The 24,610-nt window shown below is 37.5% G+C and overlaps 1 protein-coding gene and 1 pseudogene across 8 annotated transcripts in view; one reads left to right on the forward strand and one right to left on the reverse strand.

Annotated features, from left to right (window-relative positions):
• EVI5 (ecotropic viral integration site 5) overlaps positions 1-24,610 on the forward strand; it is a 244,948-nt gene that overhangs the window by 213,015 nt on the left and 7,323 nt on the right. The gene's annotated exons all lie outside the window — the stretch shown is intronic.
• On the reverse strand, positions 12,335-12,453 carry LOC129656635 (uncharacterized; annotated as a pseudogene).

Below are 24,610 nucleotides of genomic sequence, written 5' to 3' on the forward strand. Positions count from 1 at the left end.
TTACAGGGTACTCTTAAACAACTTACAATCTGGGTAAACGGAACCAACCTTCTTTCTAAGAATAGTCATTGTGCTGGCTTCCAAAAAGTCTTCTGTCTTCCTGTCTTCTTTGTTGGAGAGGCAGGTTTTTAAGTTAAGTCATGGTATGTCACTAGAATCTTCTTTTGTATCTTCTAACCAAGTAGGAAATTAGGAGTTTCTGTAAATAAAAAGAAATCTAAACAAAGCCCTTACTAAAGTTTGGCTTTAAAAATGTTTATACATATATGTATAAACTCTTTAAGTTTTTAAATTCTGATAACTCTGTTTATGTATACCTAAGCTATGGGTTTACTTAAGTATCTATCAAAATGTATTTTTGTTTTATTTTTATTCATTTTTAAAATTTATTTGTTAATTTTGGCTGCTCTTCATCTTTGTTGGTGTTGCAGGATATCTCTAGTTGCAGTGAGTAGGGGGCTTCTCCATAGTTGCCAGGTGAAAGCTTCTCAATGTGGTGGCTTCGCTTGTTGCAGAGCACGGGCTCTAGGGCTTCAATAGTTGTGGCTTGTAGGCTCAGCACTTGTGGCACACTGGCTCAGTTGCTCTGAGGCATGTGGGAGCTTCCTGGAACAGAAATAAAAACCCATGTCTCCTACATTGGTAGATGAATTCTTAACCATTGGGCCACTAGGGAAGTCCCTAAAATGTATTTTTACTGTTCTATTTCAAATCCTGAAAGATGATGCTGTGAAAGTGCTGCACTCAATATGCTAGCACATTTGGAAAACTCAGCAGTGGCCACAGGACTGGAAAAGGTCAGTTTTCATTCCAATCCCAAAGAAAGGCAATGCCAAAGAACGCTCAAACTACCGCACAATTGCACTCATCTCACACACTAGTAAGGTAATGTTCAAAATTCTCCAAACAAGGCTTCAGCAATACGTGAACCATGAACTTCCAGGTGTTCAAGCTGGCTTTAGAAAAGGCAGAGGAACTAGAGATCAAATTGCCAACATCCGCTGGATCATGGAAAAGGCAAGAGAGTTCCAGAAAAACATCTATTTCTGCTTTATGGACTATGGCAAAGCCTTTGACTGTGTGGATCACAATGAAATGTGGAAAATTCTGAAAGAGATGGGAATACCAGACCACCTGACCTGCCCCTTGAGGAACCTATATGCAGGTCAGGAAGCAACAGTTAGAACTGGACATGGAACAGCAGACTGGTTCCAAATAGGAAAAGGAGTACGTCAAGGCTGTATATCGTCACCCTGCTTATTTAACTTCTATGCAGAGTACATCATGAGAAACGCTGGGCTGGAAGAAGCACAAGCTGGAATCAAGATTGCCGGGAGAAATATCAGTAACCTCAGATATGCAGATGACACCACCCTTATGGCAGAAAGTGAAGAGGAACTCAAAAGCCTCTTGATGAAAGTGAAAGGGGAGAGTGAAAAAGTTGGCTTAAAGCTCAACATTCAGAAAACAAAGATCATGGCATCCGGTCCCATCACTTCATGGGAAATAGATGGGGAAACAGTGGAAACAGTGTCAGAATTTTATTTTTTTGGGGGCTCCAAAATCACTGCAGATGGTGACTGCAGCATGAAATTAAAAGATGCTTACTCCTTGGAAGGAAACTTATGACCAACCTAGACAACATATTAAAAAGCAGAGACATTACTTTGCCAACAAAGGTCCATCTAGTCGAGGCTATGGTTTTTCCAGTGTTCATGTATGGATGTGAGAGTTGGACTGTGAAGAAAGCTGAGCACTGAAGAATTGATGGTTTTGAACTGTGGTGTTGGAGAAGACTCTTGAGAGTCCCTTGGACTGCAAGGAGATCCAAACAGTCCATCCTAAAGGAGACCAGCCCTGGGTGTTCATTGGAAGGACTGATGCTGAAGCTGAAACTCCAATACTTTGGCTACCTCATGCAAAGAGTTGACTCATTGAAAAAGACCCTGATGCTAGGAGGGGTTGAGGGCAGGAGGAGAAGGGGACAACAGAGGATGAGATGGCTGGATGGCATCACCGACTTGATGCACATGAGTTTGGATGAACTCCAGGAGTTGGTGATGGACAGGGAGGCCTGGTGTGCTGCGATTCATGGGGTCACAAAGAGTCGGACATGACTGAGCGACTGAACTGAACTGAAACATTCTTAATATGTTTAGTATGAATACTCACTTTGTTATCAAACTGGAATTTTTAAAATAAGAATCTTTGAGAGTCCAATGACAGATGACCCTTTGGTACTGTTCAAGTCTTTTTATTTCCCCTTATATTCTTCAGTATAAAAAGATGCAACAGCAACAACTTTTTAAAGACTCCTTGACTTTGATCTAAGCATCAAAATCAGAATAAAGGTAGAAAGACCCTGAAGCTGGGAAAGATTGAGGGGAGGGGGAGAAGAAGGTGACAGAGGATGAGATACTTGGATGGCATCACCAACTCAATGGACATAAGTTTGAACAAACTCTGAGAGATAGTGAAGGACAGGGAAGCCTGGCGTGCTGCAGTCCATGGGGTCACAAAGAGTTGAACATGGCTTAGCGACTGAACAGCGAGAGTAGAAGAGAACTTAGTCATTTGACTCTGTAGGTATGGGCAGCTTTTTTTTTTTCCCTCTCTCTCTCTCCTTTTGGTCTAACCAAACGCCTTTGTTTTTCTTCTTCACTGGATGCTTATTCTATACTGACTGTTTCTACCAGTCTTTATTTCCTTTTAAATCTTGCAAAACTCTAGGTATAGCTAGTTTACAGAGTGGTAACCTAGATAGAATTTACATTCTTCCAAACTGCTTTGATAACAGCAATCTGAATCTGGAGGCAGAAATAAGAATCAAAAATAGTATTTTCTGTTTGCTCTGATGGCCATTGATAATTTTAATTTTAGAATTATTGTTTAAGAACTTTTCAGAATGTGAAATTCATGCATCTTTTTGGAGAAGGGCATGGTAACCCCCTCCAGTATTCTTGCCTGGAGAATCCATGGACAGAGGAGCCTGGTGGGCTACAGTCTGTGGGGTTGCAAAGAGTTGGACACGACTGAAGTGACTTAGCACACATGCATGCATCTTTTTACAGTGAAAAGTGCTAGTTTTCTCAGTGTAGGAGCTTCTTAATAAAATAAATTATTTCCTTCAACTTGTTCTTTCTTTAGCTAAAGCACTATGAAGTGCAGGAGCTCACATAAGCCTCAGTGCAAGTAAATTCGTTTTCTCTGCTGTCCCCACCCAAAAAAAGGTCCTATGTAGATAATCAGTTCAGTTCATTTCAGTTCCGTCGCTCAGTCTTGTCCGACTCTTTGTGACCCCATGAATCGCAGCACACCAGGCCTCCCTGTCCATCACCAACTCCAGGTGTTTACTCAAACTCATGTCCGTCCAGTCAGTGATGCCATCCAGCCATCGCATCCTCTTTCATCCCCTTCTCCTCCTGCCCCCAATCCCTCCCAGTATCAGTCTTTTCCAATGAGTCAACTCTTTACATGAGGTGGCCAAAGTATTGGAGTTTCAGCTTCAGCATCAGTCCTTTCAGTGAACACCCAGGACTGATCTCCTGGTGGATGGACTGGTTGGATCTCCTTGCAGTCCAAGGGACTCTCAAGAGTCTTCAACACCCCAGTGCAAAAGCATCAATTCTTCGGTGCTCAGCTTTCTTCACAGTCCAACTCTTACATCCATACATGAACACTGGAAAAACCATAGCCTTGTCTAGACAGACCTTTGTTGGCAAAGTAATGTCTCTGCTTTTTACTATGTTGTCTAGGTTGGTCATAAGTTTCCTTCCAAGGAGTAAGCGTCTTTTAATTTCATGGCAGCAATCACCATCTGCAGTGATTTTGGAGCCCGAAAAAATAAAGTCTGACACTGTTTCTACTGTTTCCCCACCTATTTCCCATGAAGTGATGGAATTGGATGCCATGATCTTAGTTTTCTGAATGTTGAGCTTTAAGCCAACTTTTTCACTCTCCCCTTTCACTTTCATCAAGAGGCTTTTGAGTTCCTCTTCACTTTCTGCCATAAGGGTGGTGTCATCTGCATATCTGAGGTTACTGATATTTCTCCCGGCAATCTTGATTCCAGCTTGTGCTTCTTCCAGCCCAGCGTTTCTCATGATGTACTCTGCATAGAAGTTAAATAAGCAGGGTGACGATATACAGCCTTGACGTACTCCTTTTCCTATTTGGAACCAGTCTGCTGTTCCATGTCCAGTTCTAACTGTTGCTTCCTGACCTGCATATAGGTTCCTCAAGGGGCAGGTCAGGTGGTCTGGTATTCCCATCTCTTTCAGAATTTTCCACATTTCATTGTGATCCACACAGTCAAAGGCTTTGCCATAGTCCATAAAGCAGAAATAGATGTTTTTCTGGAACTCTCTTGCCTTTTCCATGATCCAGCGGATGTTGGCAATTTGATCTCTAGTTCCTCTGCCTTTTCTAAAGCCAGCTTGAACATGTGGAAGTTCATGGTTCACGTACTATTGAAGACTTGCTTGGAGAATTTTGAGCATTATTACTAGTGTGTGAGATGAGTGCAATTGTGCGGTAGTTTGAGCATTCTTTGGCATTGCCTTTCTTTGGGATTGGAATGAAAACTGACCTTTTCCAGTCCTGTGGCCACTGCTAAGTTTTCCAAATGTGCTAGCATATTGAGTGCAGCACTTTCACAGCATCATCTTTCAGGATTTGAAATAGCTCAACTGGAATTCCATCACCTCCACTAGCTTTGTTCGTAGTGATGCTTTCTAAGGCCCACTTGAGTTCACATTCCAGGATGTCTGGCTCTAGGTGAGTGTGAGTGATCACACCATCGTGATTATCTGAGTCATGAAGATCTTTTTTGTACAGTTCTTCTGTGTATTCTTGCCACCTCTTCTTAATATCTTCTGCTTCTGTTAGGTCCATACTATTTCTGTCCTTTATCAAGCCCATCTTTGCATGAAATGTTCCCTTGGTATCTCTAATTTTCTTGAAGAGATCTCTAGTCTTTCCCATTCTGTTGTTTTCCTCTATTTCTTTGCGTTGATTACTGAGGATCAATTATCTCTCCTTGCTATTCTTTGGAACTCTGCATTCAGATGCTTATATCTTTCCTTTCTCCTTTGCTTTTCACGTCTCTTTTCACAGCTATTTGTAAGGCCTCCCCAGACAGCCATTTTGCTCTTTTACATTTCTTTTCCATGTTGATGGTCTGGATCCCTGTCTCCTGTACAATGTCAGGAACCTCTGTCCATAGTTCATCAGGCACTCTGTCTATGATAGGGCATAATTGTACTCCTATGAAAATTGCTTTAAGGCTCTTGAATGAAATGTGTAGCACTGGTTTTTAATCTTGCAATCTCCATTTATCGGTAAAAAACTGATTCTTTAATGACATCTTTAAATGACTGTTACTACTCTTAACATATTCCATTTTCTCAGGTAAGCAGTTCATCTTATTATAATTAAGAAAATATTTATTGAACAGTGTCCAGTATTTTATGTCTGGAATAATAGCACTATGTAAAAGTTTTAAAACTAAGATTTTAAAAAACTAAAATATATATATATATATATATATATATATATATTTTTTTTTTTTTTTTTTTAACCAGACTTGTTCTTAAAGTTTGTCTAGTTTTTCACTTAATAAATGAGGAACCTGAGTACCCAAGAGTTGAAGGGACTTACCCAAAGTTGCGCAGCTCTTTAGTGGCAGAGACAGAACTACTGCCCAGGCCCTGGAGCTTCTGATCTACTCCAATCCATTGCCTTGCCAATCCTGTCGACCAGTTCAGCTGTCTCATGGTAGAAAAAGTAAGAGTTTCATAGGAGTTTAATTGAATTAAAAGTAATTCTGTCTCTCAGATGAGAGTCAATTTTTAGGTGGTAGAAATCTATCCTCATTTAGTATTCATTACTTTTCTTTCTTCTTCAGGTTTTAGACTTCTATATAATCTGAGACTGGGGAAGTGGTCTGACTTGACCCTAAATTCTGCTTTAGTTTCCAGTGGTTGCCACTAAAATCTTAGCTTTTAAATATTAGATGATTTTCTGGAAACAGAGGCAACTGAGATTTTTTAGCCAAATCTGACATTTCTAGAAACCTAGAATTAAGTAAAAATCGTCAACCCATTTTCATATAGACATATTACTTAAGAAATACAAGCTTATTCAACTATGTAAATTAGCTCAGCTATTCGATATATTCTGTTCCAAGAATCTATTTATAGAAAGTCAAATATCATATGATATCACTTGTATGTGGAATTTTAATAATTATACAAATGAACTTATTTAAAAACCAAAATAGAGTGACAGACATAGAAAACAAGTTTATGGTTACCAAAGAAGGGAGAAGGGGAGAGAAATTAGCAGTTTGGAATTAACATATGCACACTGTTGTATGTATAATAGGTAGCAACAAGGACATACTGTATAGCACAGGGAACTATCTCAGTATCTTATAATGACCTATGATGGAAAAGTAATCTAACCAGTGGCCAAACTTCCAGCAGTTGTTTCCAGATGTTTTAAAAATCTCCAGTGATATGTTTCCATTCATTCTTTGCCTCCTAAAAGAATAGTATACCACATTCATATAAAGAAAAACAATAATAATCCAACACAGGACTTTTAGACAATCTCATAGTTTTATGTTACATTCATAAAAAGAGGGTGTTCTACTCAACTACATACATCTGTGTATCCTGGTTGCTGTAGGTAAAAATAAAAATTTTGATTTGTTAGTGAATAATAATGTTTCTAATGATGGTAGTTTCATTAAGAAATTGGAGTTGAATTGTGAGAATACGAAAAAAATTTCTGGTAGGAGAGGGTAAAGTGAAATAATTAAATCACTTAGAAAAGAAAAATGAAAAATATAAAACAATTAGCTGTATACCTGAAACTAACACAACTTTGTAAATCAACTATACTCCAATATCAATTTTTCAAAAATTAGAAAACAAGGCGAGAAGGAACTAGAACCCAGAAAAGATGAGATACCAAGGAAAGAAGCCTTTTAGAAGTATTGACTAAAGTAGGACATGCCTCTAGAAGGGTTTCTTTACAAAATTTCTAGGACAAAATCTGGGTGAACTGCCAATTTACAGAATAAAGAATCAGTCTGGAACTAGGAATTCGGATCTGGTACTCTGAATTAAAGGACAAGTAAGTGTCCTCAAGAAATAATATGCCATTGGCCAAGGAACAGAACCAGTTATAAGTGTAAAGCCAGGCTTGAATATTAAGCTGTATCAGATGGAATTTTTTCTGATATTGTGCAAGACATTGTAGGAAGTATACTTTTCTAGGCAAGAATACTGGAGTGGGTTGCCATTTCTTTCTCCAGGGGATCTTTCGAACCCAGAAATCGACCCCGCATCTCCTGCATTGGCAGGCAGATCCTTTACCACTGATCCACCAGGGAATCCCCATATTTAGAGATTACTTAAATTATACAGAAGGATGTGCACAGGTTATATGCAAATACTACTCCATCTTATATGAGGGACTTGATTATCTGTGGATTTTGGTATCCACAGGGTCCTGATCCAGTCTCCTTTGGATACTGAGGGACAACTGTACTGATCTGTAAATTGCTAAATAAATGGTCCCAACACTTACTCTGTGGCTGTTAGATTGGAAACATATCACAAGAAACCACTTCAAAGGAAACTGCATATACCCAAGTGGTCAAATGCCACTTGGGTTATAAGAAATAAAGGCAGATAATACTAAGCATTTTTAAAGGAAATGGAACTAACTATAAAGCCTAGAGTGACAGTTTGTGTAGTTACTTATTAGTACTCCTTAGGAGAAAAGTTATGACCAACCTGCTGCTGCTGCTAAGTCGCTTCAGTCGTGTCCAACTCTGTGCGACCCCAGAGATGGCAGCCCACCAGGCTCCCCTGTCCCTGGGATTCTCCAGGCAAGAACACTGGAGTGGGTTGCCATTTCCTTCTCCAATGCAGGAAAGTGAAAAGTGAAAGGGAAGTCGCTCAGTCGTGTCCGACTCCTAGCAACCCCATGGACTGCAGCCTACCAGGCTCCTCCGTAGATAGCATATTAAAAAGCAGAGATGTTACTTTGCCAACAGAGGTCCATCTAGTCAAGGCTATGGTTTTTCCAGTATTCATGTATGGATGTGAGAGTTGGACTATAAGGAAAGTTGAGTGCTGAAGAATTAGTGCTTTTGAACTATGGTGTTGGAGAAGACTCTTGAGAGTCCCTTGGACTGCAAGGAGATCCAACCAGTCCATCCTAAAGGAAATCAGTCCTGAATATTCATTGGAAGGACTGATGTTGAAGCTGAAACTCCAATACTTTGGCCACCTGATGTGAAGAGCTGACTCATTTGATAAGACCCTGATACTGAGATTGAAGATGGGAGGAGAAGGGATTGACAAAGGATGAGATGGTTGGGTGGCATCACTGACTCAACATAAGTGAGTCAACGTTGAGTAAACTCAACTCCTTGAGTAAACTCTGGGAGTTGGTGATGGACAGGGAGGCCTGATGTGCTGCAGTCTATAGAGTTGCAAAGAGTCAGACATGACTGAGCAACTGAACTGAAATGGATTTATTTCAGTAAGGGTGGAAGAGACTTCCTTTTAGCCTTTCATGAAGAGGTCATCTAATAGTATATTCTTAGATCTAAGACATGAGGAAAATAAGATATAAATGCCTAAAGACATTTCAATCATATGTATGATACCAGTAAGGTTTTAGCATGATTACAGTATTGTTTGTTGACATTTGTAATGACACTGATAAGATGTGCTTGAAGATTTTCATTCACCCTGACATGGGGCAACCAAAATGAGCTATGATTTTAAAATCCAGGGAATTTATTTGTGTGCTCAGGTTTCAAGAGTTTAGTGTTCATTTTTTAAATTTATTTCATTTATTTGAAAGTTGATTATCCCCACTCTTCATCTAACTCTGACTTTCTCCTTCACTGTCATGCCACTACTGCTAAACACATTAATAAAGTAAAGAGGGGAAAATAGATATCCATGCAACTTATCAGGTTCTTAATAGCATTCTGGATTTTGTTTGTTGTTCTGTGGGTGTTTTCATTTGATTAGTTTTGTTTCTGAATTTTGTGTCTTTGCTCTCCATCTTACTGTAGGTGGTTGAGAAATGGTCATCCTGGAGTATAGGGCTAGTTCTGCCACTGATTAACTGTGTGGCCTTAGGATGCCTATTCATACATTCATTCAGTCAGTGAATATTTGGACATCTTTTAACTCTCAGGCATACTTCAGGCCTTGCCTCAATTTCTGCATTCCAAAACAGTTATTTAAATGATCATTATAAAGTCCTTTCCATCCCAGTCCTGTGCTAGGTGTATAAAAGTCATAGTCCCAATTGTGAAGGAATTCAGACTGGTAGGGAGAGCCAGTCAGTATGGGCAGTGCTGTGGTCGAACCATATGGTGCCACAGCCTAGAAATATGAAAAGATTTCTGGGTGTGGGGGTGCCTAAACTCTTTATTGAAGGACAAATAGAAGTTGGCCAAGAAAAGGAGAGTAGAAAGCTATTTCAGGCAGAGAAACCATCATATGCAAAGGTTCAGAGGTATGTAAAGAGCTCAAGAAGAAATAACTGTAGAAATCAGTAAAGACCGAGAAGGCAATGGCACCCCACTCCAGTACTCTTGCCTGGAAAATCCTATGGACGGAGGAGCCTGGTAGGCTGCAGTCCATGGGGTCGCGAAGAGTCGGACATGACTGAACGACTTTGCTTTCACTTTTCACTTTCCTGCATTGGAGAAGGAAATGGCAACCCACTCCAGTGTTCTTGCCTGGAGACTCCCAGGGACGGGGGATCCTGGTGGGCTGCCGTCTATGGGGTCACACAGAGTCGGACACGACTGAAGCGACTTAGCAGCAGCAGAGAATCATAATGTTGATCTTTCTTTTTCCACATGGTTTATTTGCCATCAGTATGTCTTCTTGGTAAAATATCTGTTCATATCTTTCACCTATTTTTCTTTTCATTAACAAATAAATAGCTCCTTTTTATCCTCAAAAAAAAAAAAAAAAAGAAATCAATAAAGAGGGGCACCTCTAAAACCAGAGTGCCTTCTGATTAGTCTGTTTTTAGTGTGTGGTAGTGAAGAAGAGCACTTACAGAGATTTAGCTGATGGCTGAGGGTAAAGCTTTCTTGAACAAGAGGAAGTGCATTAAATAAAATCTTCATCCTTAATTATGTTTTAAGTTATATTCCTATTAAGGCCTTGGTTTAAATGATGCATTTCAGAGCCAATTTGGATTTTTTTCAGTCTAATTTAGATATATATTCTTGTGCTATTTTTAACCAAGCTACCCAGTACTTCACACTTGTTTGTTAATGCTATCTATTCTTAAATATTAATCCAGTTTCTTCAACTACACTAAGATTTGGAAATATAATCAGTTATTTTAAAACTTTGGCTTTTTTTTTTTTTTGCATCATGTAATTCAGTTTTAAAGAAACAATAGTATAGTATTGATAGTGTTTGAAACTAGGAACCTTAGAAAATGTGCTCCACAAATGTACTGTTGATTAAAGGAAAATTGGTACAAGATGAATAGCTAGCTCTCTCAGATTTACAAAAACTAAAACTTTTACATTGTGGTTTGAAGTTTTAGTGCAGTAAGTCATGTGCTTTTCATGGGCCATATCTCGCAGATGCAGTTGGACATGAGATAATCAGATTTTCACTCCCCGCAAGCTGGACAGCTGAAAATGTCATACCAATAGTACGTGTCAAAGACTCAGTGCTACTTTCCTGACTGTCTGATTTAAGTTGTTGTGGTCAGTGTGAGGAACCTGTGATATGATAAGATAGCATTCATGAGGTCATGTGGTTTGCAAGTACCCAATCTTAACTAAGCAGCCTGTGAGTACCTCCAAATGAGGAAGAGAGGATACTGACCTGTCTGTTTGAAAGCTTATTTTGTGTTCAGTGATAAAATAGCATGGGTTTGTGGCTATGTATGTATATTGTATATTTTTAAAATTATTTTTCCATCAGAAGTTTTAGTTTCTGAAAAAAGTAAATACTATAAATGAATTCATCTCCTTTAACTTCAGTCTAAAGAAATAAACATTTTATTGTGAATATTTTCTGCCTGTTTAAAATGAAGCTGTAGAAGGTAGCCATCATTTCTTTTTATGTTGAGGAAAAAACTAAATGAAGGTTAACGTTGTTGGTGAATTTTTTTTAATCAATTAAGTTTTCTTCACCTCCTAAATAGAAAATTATTTCTTTTCAGTCTGCCAATATCTCTGTTAAAAATATATCCACAGAATGGCTATCTGACATATATGTAAATAGATATAAATATTTTGTGTGTGTATGTATGTATATAAAACAGCTTTATTGAGCTTTAATTCATGTCTAATACACTTCACCCACCTAAAGTGTACAATTCAGTGGTTTTTAGTATATTCACTGAGTTGTGCAACCATCATCACAATAAACTGTAGAACATTTTTTTCATTCAAAAGTTAGTCACATCCCCTCAAGGTTCTCTTCTGCTAGTTCTAGGCAAACACTAATCTGTTGACACTTTCTGTCTCTGTTGATTTCTCCGTTCTGGATATTTCATTTAAATGGAATTATACAATATGTGGTCATCTGTGATTGGTTTCTTGTACTTGGTATAATCTTGTCAGAGTTCATCCTTGTAGTAGCATGTATCAGTACTTCTTCATTCATAATGCCTAATAATATTCCTTCATATGGGTATACCATAATTTATATATCCGTGCATCAGTTGATAGACATTTGGGATGTTTTCACTTTGGGGCTACTTTAAATAATGCTGCTGCAAGCATCTATATACAGGTTTATTTGTGAACATTTTCATTTGTCTTGAATGTGTACTTATTAATGATATTGCTGAGTTATATGATAACTCTACTCTTAACCATTTGAGGAACTGCCGTACTGTTTTGCAAAGAAGCTGTACCATTGTATATTCCCACCAGCTATTTATGAGGGTTCTAGTTTCTTCACATTCTTGGCAGTACTTGTTATTCTCTATTTTGGCGGGGGGGTCGGGGGCGGGCAGGGGATCAATAGCTATCCTGCTGCTGCTACTGCTAAGTCGCTTCAGTCGTGTCTGACTCTGTGCGACCCCATAGATGGTAGCCCACCAGGCTCCTCTGTCCATGGGATTCTCCAGGCAAGAACACTGGAGTGGGTTGCCATTTCCTCCTCCAATGCATGAAAGTGAAAAGTCAAAGTGAAGTCGCTCAGTCGTGTCTGACTCCTAGCGACCCCATGGACTGCAGCCCACCAGGCTCCTCCGTCCATGGGATTTTCCAGGCAAGAATACTGGAGTGGGGTGCCATTGCCTTCTCCTTTAAAGCCTACAGCACCCGGTATTCCCAGGTGGCCTCCCATCCAATTTCTAACCAGGCCCAACCCTGCTTAGCTTCCGAGATCAGACAAGATCAGGCGTGTTCAGGGTGGTATGGCCAGAGACATAGCTATCCTAGTAAGTGTAAATGTCATCTCATTTTGTTGTTTTTTTTTTTTTTATATTCTCTCTATAGTTAATGACAATTGAGCATCTTTCCCTATGCTTATTAGCCGTTTGTATCTTCTTTAGAGACATATCTACTCAGACCTTTTGCCCATTTCAAATTGGGTTATCTTTTTATAATTTAGTTGTAAGAATTCTTTATATAGTCTAGACACAAATCCTTTATCAAATAAATGATTTAAATTTTGGTTGATTAGATGGACTGATAAAACCTATGATTCAGCTTTAGAGAAGAATAATTCCTCCTAGGAATTCAATCCAGACAGAAAAAAAATACCTTGTTTTTATGAGGATGTTTTGCTGAAGGTTTGAATTTTTTTTTCAGTGCTCCAGCTAAAGGTTAAATCATATGAAATGTACGTGGTACTTTGATGTAGCTTTAAAAGTTCAGAGTGAAACAAGTGTGAAGTGATTTATTTCCTGTAATTGGTCATAAATTTACATAGAACCTCATATATTCCTAACCTCATCACCATTGACATTAGAATACCTTCTAAATAATGTTAATGGTTTCAATTTTATCAAGATGTGTCAGCTGCCAGGAAGAGAGCAATGGCAGTTTCATTTTGTTTGCCTCAGTGTACTGGATAAATCTAAGTATGCACTAGAGAAAAACTAACAGTTCTTTGTAAATGGCTTTTATTTCTCCCCCCTCTATCCTTCTCTCGTAACAAATGCACAGTATAGGTTTCTTCAGTTCCAAACTTTACTTTCCTTCTTTTTCACTTATTAATGTGTATACATATTTTTTCTTTGCTTCTAACAGTATGAGGTTTAACCGTTGCATTTTATACATTTAACATAGACTGTCTATATATTTTTAATTTTAAGTGTTTCATCTGGCTTTAAAGAGATATACATAGATTAGTGCCAAAAACATTGTCAGTGTTGCCTGTTTTATATTATTTCAATAAAATTTTTGAATTTTTCAACTTAATCTGAATTTTAATTACTGTAAGTCTCAATTTTGGCTCTTGTCTATATAATGCAATGATCAGCAGGTCATGACCTCCGACTGATCACTTTTATTGGTTTCCGGTTCTGATTCACTGGAAATCTTTTGGTTTGTGTGTTTGTCACTAGTTTTAATCTTTGTCATGTGTGTAATTCCGTTTTTAAGGCTGATAATTGAGAATAAATATACTGACTCTATCATTTCTCATTTACATGTATTTAAAATTTTGAAAACTATTAAAATTATTTTGTAAGGAATCCAGCAAAATCACTGATTAAACTTTGGGGGAAAAAAGAGTAAAACCTTTATAAATTAGAAATACAGATCTATATTATTGGACTTTACATCTGCTCATATAAGATGATGTATAGTTATTTTTATATATTATAGATCACTTATAGAAGTGTTACATTTAGCTTTAAAACCTATAGCCCTGTGTTTTACAAAGATTGATTATAGAGACCCAGATGTACAAATAGGAGCTTTTACAATCTGATATGACTCAGTCTTGGAAACTTACTGCAACTGTTTTGCAGTTCACTTGGTATCACATGACTCACTTCAATGGTTTAAACCCTGTCTAGTAGTGATCAAAGTTCATTTGGTTAGGGGTTTTTTTGGTGTGTGGATGACTTTTTTCCACTTTGTTGTGGATTGATTGTCTTTCAAAATACTCAGTGCAGTCCTTCTTATTCTTTTGAATCTCAGAAAGTAGTAGTTGCCTGTACAATTCAACCTCCAAGCAGACACATGGGGAAAAAATTTTAACTTGAAATAATATACACAGAACTTTAACTTTAAAGCATCATATCACTATGTGTTCATTATTAATTCTGTTACCTCTACATGTTGAAAATGGCAGAAGATTAACCTGTTGTGTCGCTTTAAAATCAACTGTAAAGTTAACCCTAACTTTTTCAAGGTACCACTGTTCTATAATGTGCAGAAAGAAAGCAAATACATAGAGAACATGCTGTGTCCTCTCCATGGTCAGCGGCCCAGATGAACAAGTTTTCTTAGAACAAATTTCCATGTTACTTATTAAGTTATATTAATAGCTGTATATCTGTAAAACATATCACATTTTTCTGTTTTACGAAAGAAACTTCTGTCTTAACCTTTAGTTATTTAGTGAATGAAGTAGACCAAGTTGATTATGAAGTCCTTTGAGGCTGCAGAATATTCACCCCTGCAGATTCTCCCTGCTTTAAAATTTTAGTGTAATTTTTATGTGAAATAATTGTAATAGTTTTTAATACTCTTTTTTTAGTGTCTGAATTTTTACTGTCTTGCAGTTAGAAACACTGCTGTTTCCTGTCAAAACCTATGTTCATCAGACTGAACATGACAGTTTCCTGTTTTCTTATTAACTATACTGCGTTTTGTTTTATTCTTTATAAGTTGTATGTCTTCACTTATCACTTTCCTTTTCTAATTACTAAATGCTTTGTTTGGTAAGCCTTGCTTAATATGTGCAGAGAAATCCTTAAGTCCAATCTCTTTGTTGATAATGAGAGTTTAAGATTTTGTTAACTTTTTTTAAGTTGTAATGTGTATATCAGAATGTCTTAAGTATTATTTAAATAAATTCTATATCTTTTTACTTTTTTTACTCTGTCTCTTAATGCATAACATTATGAAGCAGTCCACATCAGGTAAGAAATAGTACATTATTTGGGTCTTGTATATTAGTAGCCCCATCTGTATGCTTACTAGTTTTCTCTTTCATCATTTAAAAGGACCGGATGGATAATCAATGCCCGAGAATTTTTTCAAGGATCCTGCTGTTTTAGTGTAGTTCATCAACATTCTTATGTGCCTACTCTGGTCAAGCCAGAAAGCTCAGTTCTAGGATACACAAATGATTAAGAAATAATCCTCATCATTAGGGGCTGACAGAGAGATAAAGTGTATGTACAGCAACCAGTCATTCCATATTTTCCCAGACGGTACTGAGTTTAAATATTTAATTCCAGTGTTAAATCATATAATTTGGAAAAAAAAAATCTATAAATAAAAACTCAGGGACTTCCCTGGCTGTCCAGTGGTAAAGACTATCTATCCTTCCTCTGCAAGGGACACATGTTCGATCCCTGGTCAGGAAGCTAAGATCCCTCATGTCGTGCAGCATGGCCAAAAATAATAAAAGTGCAAATATGCATATATGTGTGTGTGAATCACTACAGTATTAAAGTATTTATGCCTGCTGATTTATTTAAAATGCTATAAAAGTTATAAAAATGGTTTATAAAATGCTAATATTTTAAACTTAATATCAAAATAATATTAGAAAACAAAGAAAATATTTTTTAAAATGAAGCAATTTTTATTTTTTTGTCTTTATTATTATTGGATTATTTGGGAATTTTGTTCTGGTGAATGTAACTACTTTATGATCAAAATGGTCAAGTTACAGATAAATTTGGAAGCATATTTGAGAGGTTTTATTGATCACCTAGTCTTGGGATACAACTAAACAAATAATTGAAACTAAAAAACTTAATATGCATGATGGGAAATGTTTGTTTTTAGATTTATACTCCTCCTTGTTCCCTAAAGATTTTGAGGCAGTTTGCATGAATGTATATAATACAAAAATAACCAAAAATTAGGTTAATTAAATATAATTATTTATAAATACGTAAATCAACACAGTCATGTCTGACTCTTTGCAACCCATGGACTGAATACTGGAGTGGGTAGCCTTTCCCCTCTCCAGGGGATCTTTCCAACCCAGGGATCAAACCCATGTCTCCTGCATTGCAGGCAGATTCTTTACCAGCTGAGCTACAAGGGAAGCCCAAGAATACTGGAGTGGTAGCCTATCCCTTCTCCAGAGGATCTTCCAGGAATTGAACTGAGGTCTCCTGCATTGTAGGTGGTTTCTTCATCAACTGAGCTATCAGGGAAGCCCAGTTAAACCAAAGGAAATTGCTAATACTTAACTTTCACTTACAAATATGGTGGTATCATATGGGTCAATCTAATAGTTAGAATAATTAGTCCTAATCTAATAGAATCAGAGTTATTATTAGCATACAGAAATGCCTAGAGTATCAAAGTGGGCTGCATAAATGGCCAGCATAAAGCATGGAATATAATATATTAAAGATTAATGTTGTCTAGTAAGACAAAACCAAATCAGTTATTCCTTTTCCTGCCTTTTAACTTTGATTTCTTTTATGGATTCACATATGGTACTGGAAAATACACTGAATAGGAAATTGTTAGGCTAAGTAAGAGCACTGTTATAATGGACTAAAATAGTGGAGTCCAGATATATAACTAGTGATTGTCTGGTTAGAGCCAAAGGTAGAGTTTAGAAATACTAGCAGAAGAAAGAAAAAAAAAAAAGAATGAATGGCAATTGCATGTCTTTCTAGCAACCTTCCATAGATATTATTTCTTGGATTTTTATTTAATAATAGACATTTTATTCTTAAAGTATCAGTTATATACAGAAAAATTCATGAATCCTAAGTGGTCCAGCTTGATGAATTATTGCAAAAATAAATATGCTTATTTAATCTTCCATCAAAGTCAAGAACTAGAACCTTGCCAGCATTTCAAAGGTTTCTTTGTCATTCTTCCACTTACTGCCCGGTGTTTAACCTTATACTAATGGAATCATACAGAATGAATTATTTTGTGCTTCACATGTTGTTCCATGTAGCAGTAAGAGTTCATTTTCATTATTGTATCAATTATATGAATATACCATAACTTATTTACTCATTCTATTGTTATTTCTATTTGGGGTTAATTATGAATAAAATTGCTATGAAATCCCATTATAAATGTTTTTTCAGTATATTGTACTTACTTTTGTTGTTCATATACTTAGGAATGGAATTGCTTGAGTGACTTACTATTTATGGTTCAAACCAGGGCACTTTTGAGAATGAAAATAGTTTGTCCCAAGCAAACTGTAATCTATGGTTATTTTAGGTGTAAGGTGTATAGGTTTTCAACTTTAGAAAATATACCAAACCATTTTCAGAAATACTTTTACTGATTTATACTTATGCCATCAGTTTACAAGAATTACCACATTACCATGTGATTACAAGAATCAGAAGTCTCTGCTAATATGACTGAACAGCTGAAAATTCAATGTTGTATTTTCTAATAAGAGCCTAGAATGAATTTAATCAGGCTGATCAGTTAAAGGACCATTAATTTGCTTTGACAATCATCTGGCAGAAGGTAAGGCAAAAGTATTCTTGAAAAATTTAAAGAGCTTATGTTATAATACTTTGGGAAATGATTTGGCAGTTTATTAGAGCTTAATAATACAGTGACCCAACTTAATAATACAGTGACACAGCAGTTATACTGCTGGGTGTATTCAAGAGAAGTGAGTGCTTATATTCACTAAAAATCATATTTAAGAATGTTCCTAGCAGCTTTATATGCAGTAGGCTGGAGACAGCCACAAAGCCATTAATAGTAGAATGGATAGTTAAATTCTGACATAGTTAAATTCACATAGTGGAATACTACATGCCACTGAAAAAGAGTGAACAACTGCTATACATGCCAACATGGATGAATCTCACAAACATAATGTTGAGTAACAGGTTCAGTTCAGTTCAGTCACTCAGTCATGTCCAACTCTTTGCGACCCCATGAATTGCAGCATGCCAGGCCTCCCTGTCCATCACCAACTTCCGGAGTTCACCCAAACTCATGTCCATCAAGTCAGTGATGCCATCCAGCCATCTCATCCTCTGTTGTCCCCTTCTCCTCCTGCCCGCAATCCCTCCCAGCATCAGAGTCTTTTCCAATGAGTCAACTCTTCACATGAGGTGGCCGAAGTATTGAAGTTTCAGCTTTAGCATCAGTCCTTCCAAAGAACTCCCAGATCTCCTTTAGAATGGACTGATTGGATCTCCTTGCAGTCCAAGGGACTCTCAAGAGTCTTCTCCAACACCACAGTTCAAAAGCATCAATTCTTCGGTGCTCAGCTTTCTTCACAGTCCGGCTCTCACATCCATACATGACCACTGGAAAAACCATAGCCTTGACTAGACTGACCTTTGTTGCCAAAGTAATGTCTCTGCTTTTGAATATACTATCTAGGGTGGTCATAACTTTCCTTCCAAGGAGTAAGTGTCTTTTAACTTCATGGCAGCAATCACCATCTGCAGTGATTTTGGAGCCCCCAAAAAAAGTCTGACACTGTTTCCACTGTTTCCCCGTCTATTTCCCATGAAGTGATGGGACCAGATGCCATGATCTTAGTTTTCTGAATGTTGAGCTTTAAGCCAACTTTTTCACTCTCCACTTTCACTTTCATCAAGAGGCTTTTGAGTTCCTCTTCACTTTCTGCCATAAGGGTGGTGTCATCTGCATATCTGAGATTATTGATATTTCTCCCGGCAATCTTGATTCCAGCTTGTGCTTCTTCCAGCCCAGCGTTTCTCATGATGTACTCTGCATAGAAGTTAAATAAGCAGGGTGACGATATACAGCCTTGACGTACTCCTTTTCCTATTTGGAACCAGTCCGTTGTTCCATGTCCAGTTCTAACTGTTGTTTCCTGACCTGCATATAGGTTCTTCGAGAGGTAAGTCAGGTGGTCTGGTATTCCCATCTCTTTCAGAATTTTCCACATTTCATTGTGATCCACACAGTCAAAGGCTTTGGCATAGTCAGTAAAGCAGAAATAGATGTTTTTTTGGAACTCTCTTGCTTTTTCAATGATCCAGCGGATGTTGGCAATTTGATCTCTGGTTCCTCTGCCTTTTCTAAAACCAGCTTGAACATCTAGAAGTTCACTCTTCACGTATTGCTGAAGCATGGCTTGGAGAATTTTGAGCATTATTTTACTAGCGTGTGAAATGAGTGCAATTGTGCGGTAGTTTGAGCATTCTTTGGCATTGCCTTTCTTTGGGATTGGAATGAAAACTGACCTTTTCCAGTCCTGTGGCCACTGCTAAGTTTTCCAAATGTGCTGGCATATTGAGTGCAGCACTTTCACAGCATCATCTTTCAGGATTTGAAATAGCTCAACTGGAATTCCATCACCTCCACTAGCTTTGTTCGTAGTGATGCTTTCTAAGGCCCACTTGACTTCACATTCCAGGATTTCTGGCTCTAGGTGAGTGTGAGTGATCACACCATCGTGATTATCTGGGTCATGAAGATCTTTTTTGTACAGTTCTGTGTATTCTTGCCACATCTTCTTAATATCTTCTGCTTCTGTTAGGTCCATATATTTCTGTCCTTTATTGAGCCCATCTTTGCATGAAATGTTCCCTTGGTATCTCTAATTTTTCTATCTCTAGTCTTTCCCATTCTGTTGTTTTCCTCTATTTCTTTGCATTGATCACTAAGGAAGGCTTTCTTATCTCTTCTTGCTATTATTTGGAACTCTGTATTCAGATGCTTATATCGTTCCTTTTCTCCTTTGCTTTTCACGTCTCTTCTTTTCACAGCTATTTGTAAGGCCTCCCCAGACAGCCATTTTACTTTTTTGCATTTCTTTTCCATGGGGATGGTCTTGATATCTGTCTCCTGTACAATGTCAGGAACCTCCGTTCATAGTTCATCAGGCACTCTGTCTATCAGATCTAGTCCCTTAAATCTATTTCTCACTCCCACTGTATAATCATAAGGAGTTTGATTTAGGTCATCCCTGAATGGTCTAGTGGTTTTCCCTACTTTCTTCAATTTAAGTCTGAATTTGGCAATAAGGATTTCATGATCTGAGCCACAGTCAGCTCCCAGTCTTGTTTTTGCTGACTGTATAGAGCTTCTTCATCTTTGGCTGCAAAGAATATAATCAGTCTGATTTTGGTGTTGACCATCTGGTGATGTCCATGTGTAGAGTCTTCTCTTGTGTTAAGGAGCCAGACACAAATGAGTATATGCCATACGTTTCTTTGTTTAAGTCTGAGAACAGGCAAAGTATTCTGTGATGTTAGATGTAGAGTAGTGGCGACCTTTAATGAAATGTAGGGTAATCACCCAGATAAGAGAGGACACAAGGGGGCCTCCTGGGGTGCTGGAAACATTCTATATCTTGATCCAGATGGTAGTTACATGGGCATATACATAAGTAAAGATTTATTTGTCTGTACACTTAAAATCTGTGTACTTTACTGTTTTATTTTTTAAAGAACAAGAGGCTAAACGTCTTAAAACAGACAATTTTTGCTCAAATTTCTCAAAATTTGCTCAAGCAATTCTGACATTATAGACAAATATGGTCATAGACAAATATCACAGACCATCTCATTTTTTTTTAATTGATAGACTTTATTTTGGGAAACAGTCTTAGGTTTACAGAAAAATTGAGCAGAAAGTGCAGAGATAAACCCCCTCAGCAGCTTCCCACAGTTACCCCCGTGAACATCTTGTGTTAGTGTCATACATAAGCTAATATTGACATATAAACTAAAGTCTGTTTTTACATTAGGATGCACTCTTTGTGTTGTACATCCTGTGGGTTTTTACAAATGTACTAGTTACAATGACTTGTAACTGCCATTACTGTGTCATACAGAATAATTCACTAAGAGTCTCCTGTGGCCCACCTATTCATTCTTCTCTCTCTCCCTTTTAACCTCTGACAACCACTGATCTACTTACTGTCACTACAATTTTGTCTTTTCCAAAATGTTATATAGTTGGAATTATACAGTATTTAGCTTTTTCACATTGACTGCTTTGACTTAGCAGTAGGCACTTAAGATACTTCCATGTCACTCCTCCAACCCCAGCACCCCAACAGCCTAATATTAAACTGCTTAGCAGTTCTTAAGACCTCTCTTTGGCCTGCATATTTTTAGTACATGCTTCATCTCTTTAATGGAGCCTTTCAAATGTGTGATACCATGAGATACTGTTTAACCAGAAAGAATTATTGGTACAGATTCAATCATTTGGAAAGAAACCAGGATCCTACTTAAAGATTTGGAAAGGATCCACTCTTTCAAAAGGTATATTTTGTGTGTGTGTGTTTTAAAGCTCCTGAGTTTCCTTGGAGGCCTCTCCTCCAGAGTGGAAACCAAAGGCCTTGAAAATCTTATTTTTAACAAGTTTCCAAGGTAGTCTTATCAGGGAAGTTTGGAAAATAATGTTTTGGGAAGGATTTGTTTGTTTTTCTGGCTCTAGTTATTAATATTTTAAGCAGATTTATTGAGGCCTAACTTACATATCATAAAGTTCTTCCATTTTAAGTATAAAATTCAATAGCTTTTAGTGTATTTACAGAGTTGTGTGACAATAGCCACAATCTAATTTTAGAATATTTCTGTCACCCCAAAAAGAAACCTCGTGTCTAGTTTCAGCCATTGTCTTTCTCCTCCCCTCTTCCCTAGTCATAGGCAGCCACTAGTCTACTTTGTCTCTCTGGACTTGCCTATTCTGGACTCTTCGTATAAATGGAATCATGTAATATGTTGTCTTTTGTATTTGGCTTTGACTCAGCTTAATGTTTTTGAGGTTCATTCATGTATCAGTACTTCATTCCTTTTTATTGCCTTTCAATTGTACAGAACAGTGTCTTGTGATTATTTCACCTGCATACATTTATTCAAATGATTGTCTTAGTTTTTTTCATTTTATTGGTGTGTTCTCTTAAGTTTAACTCTCCTCTTGTTGTTCAGTTGCTAAGTCATATCTGACTCTTTGCTACCCCATGAACTGCAGCACGCCAGGCTTCCCTGTCCTCCACTATCTCCCAGAGTTTGCTCAAGTTCATGTCCATTGAGTCAGTGATGCTATCTATCTCAACCTCTCCTGCCCCCTTCTCCTTTTGCCTTCAGCCTTTCCCAGCATCGAGGTCTTTTCCAGTGAGTTGGCTCTTCGCATCAGGTGGCCAAAGTATTGGAGCTTCAGCTTTAGCATCATTCCTTCCAGTGAATATTCAGGGTTGATTTCCCTTAGGATTGATTAGTTTGATCTCCTTGCTATCCAGGGGACTCTCATACAGTGCAAACTCTCCTCTAATACAGTGCAAATCTCCTGTTATGTGTTAGTTCTCTTCTTTCAGTTTAGGTGTACTATTAATTTTACCTTTGTTTTAAAAATTCATCTTTGTCTTTGCATGGTTTGACAGCTTATTCCTTTTATTCATTTACTTAGTTATTTATTTGGCTGCACTGGGTCTTAGTTGTGGCACATGGGATCTTTGTTGTGAGGGTGGGATCTTTAGTTGCAGCATGCAGACTTTTAGTTGTGGCACAGGGGAGCTAGTTCCCTGATCAGGGATCAAACCCAGGCCCCCTGCATTGGGAGCGTGGAATCTTAGCCACTAGACCACCCAGAAAGTCCCTGATTTCACCTTCTTGGAAAAAAAAACAATCTTTCCTCTGGCCTGCTGGTCTACTTCAAAGAGGTGGCATCATGCATAGGTGGAGGCCTCCTGCATAGCTGTCATCATGGGAACCTTCTTTGTTATCCTAGGGATTCCTTTTGCCTCACTTCTGCATTAGACTTCCTTTTTCCTGGATCAAAAATAAAAGCATGTCTTTCTTGGTGTACTTCATTTTGGTGGACATATCACTTACCTTTCTGGGGGGGAGAAAAAGATGCGAGATAAACTATAGAAAAGATTTATCTGATTCTGGTTCTCATGATTGACCCCAGATTTTAAGTCCTTGAAGCTTTTAACTCATACTTTAGCCTCACATTTACTTGTTAGTTTGTATGGGTATAAAAATTTTTTAAGATAATTATAATTTTTTAAAATATTGGTTAGAAATTTTTTTCTCAGAATTTTGAAGGCACTAATCTGTTGTCTAATACTGTTCCGATTCTTAATCTTCTATGTAAAATTTGTTGGTTTGGGCTGGATACTTTGTCTTTTCTTTGTTCCCAGTGTCTTGAAATTTCACTGTGATATACCATGATATAGGTTTACTTTTAAACCATTGTCTTCGACACTTGATAGGCTTTTTCAATATCAAAGTTCATATCTTTCAGGTCAGAGAAATTTAAGTCTAAGACCCCTTTTTAGAATATCACGTTTTCTTTTTACATGGATGCAGTGTCTTCAGAAGCAATGAGTAATGCTTTTTTTTTTTTTTAAGTTTTTTTCTCCCCAAATAGTCTTAACTTCTTGTTGCCTTTTTTATGGTTTCTCTTAAATGCTTTCCTTAAATGTCTGATAATATTTGACTCTCTACTCAGACTTAAGACTAAGGAACTTTAAAACCTGACAGGAAGGTCTGAATGCCTGGGTAGGATGCATTGACTAAAACCATCATTGTATCATGATCCTGCTGAGCTCCTTCTCTGAGGAATTCAAAGATTCCCCAGAAAGGATCCCTTTGCATACAATTCCAGAGAGTCCTGGTGCCTTTTCTTTCCTTGTGAAATCTCAGAAGTACTTTGAGGCACATTCATTGCCATTAGAAACTATGTCTAATTTCACCTAGAAAAATAATGCTTTCTCTTTTCCATGATATGAGTGCATTGTTAGCACTTCACAATTTAAAGTTTTTGTCTTTGCTTTTAGTATTGTGAAGATATTCCTATAGTTTTTATAAAATTAGAAGACGGTGGGCCTGAAAAAGGTACACTCAAGAATATATGTGTACTTTTCAAGACAAGAGTCAATAGCTTTTATCAGGTTCTTTATCCTGTGATTGACCCCCCCAAAAATGTCAAACAAAACCAAAAGAAAAAATTGAAATATTGTGTAAAGGGTGGTCCTTACCCTTGAATGTACATCAAAATTATTCAGCTTTTTTGAGCATATACATTTCTAGACTCTACTCTTATACCAGGAAAAAGTTTCAGGAAAAGATATTTCAACAGACTACTCCTTGTTTCAACCACCAGATGGTAGAATCAGCCCAGAACGGCTTGGTTGTACTACTGAAAGATGGTGTCTATTTGTATATACCAGACACACACACAGGCAGATAGATGTTCATAGTTCAGCAGCACTTTTGTCCTGAATAAATGATAGTTCCATTTTGGGTAAATCAACTCCTTTCTGGGTCAGCCTCATTTGGTTTGAGCAGAGGATCTACCGCAGTCATCCTTTAACTGAGCATATCAACATCTCCTGAAGTGCTTTTTTAAAATATATAAATTCTGGGTTTTCACGCTCTGGATTTGGGTTCATTAAATCTGGGGAGCGATTCTACATTTTTTATAGGTATCCTCAGTTATTCGGATGCCGAT

The sequence above is a fragment of the Bubalus kerabau genome, chromosome 6 (genome assembly GCF_029407905.1).
Source record: "Bubalus kerabau isolate K-KA32 ecotype Philippines breed swamp buffalo chromosome 6, PCC_UOA_SB_1v2, whole genome shotgun sequence".
NCBI lineage: Eukaryota > Metazoa > Chordata > Mammalia > Artiodactyla > Bovidae > Bubalus > Bubalus kerabau.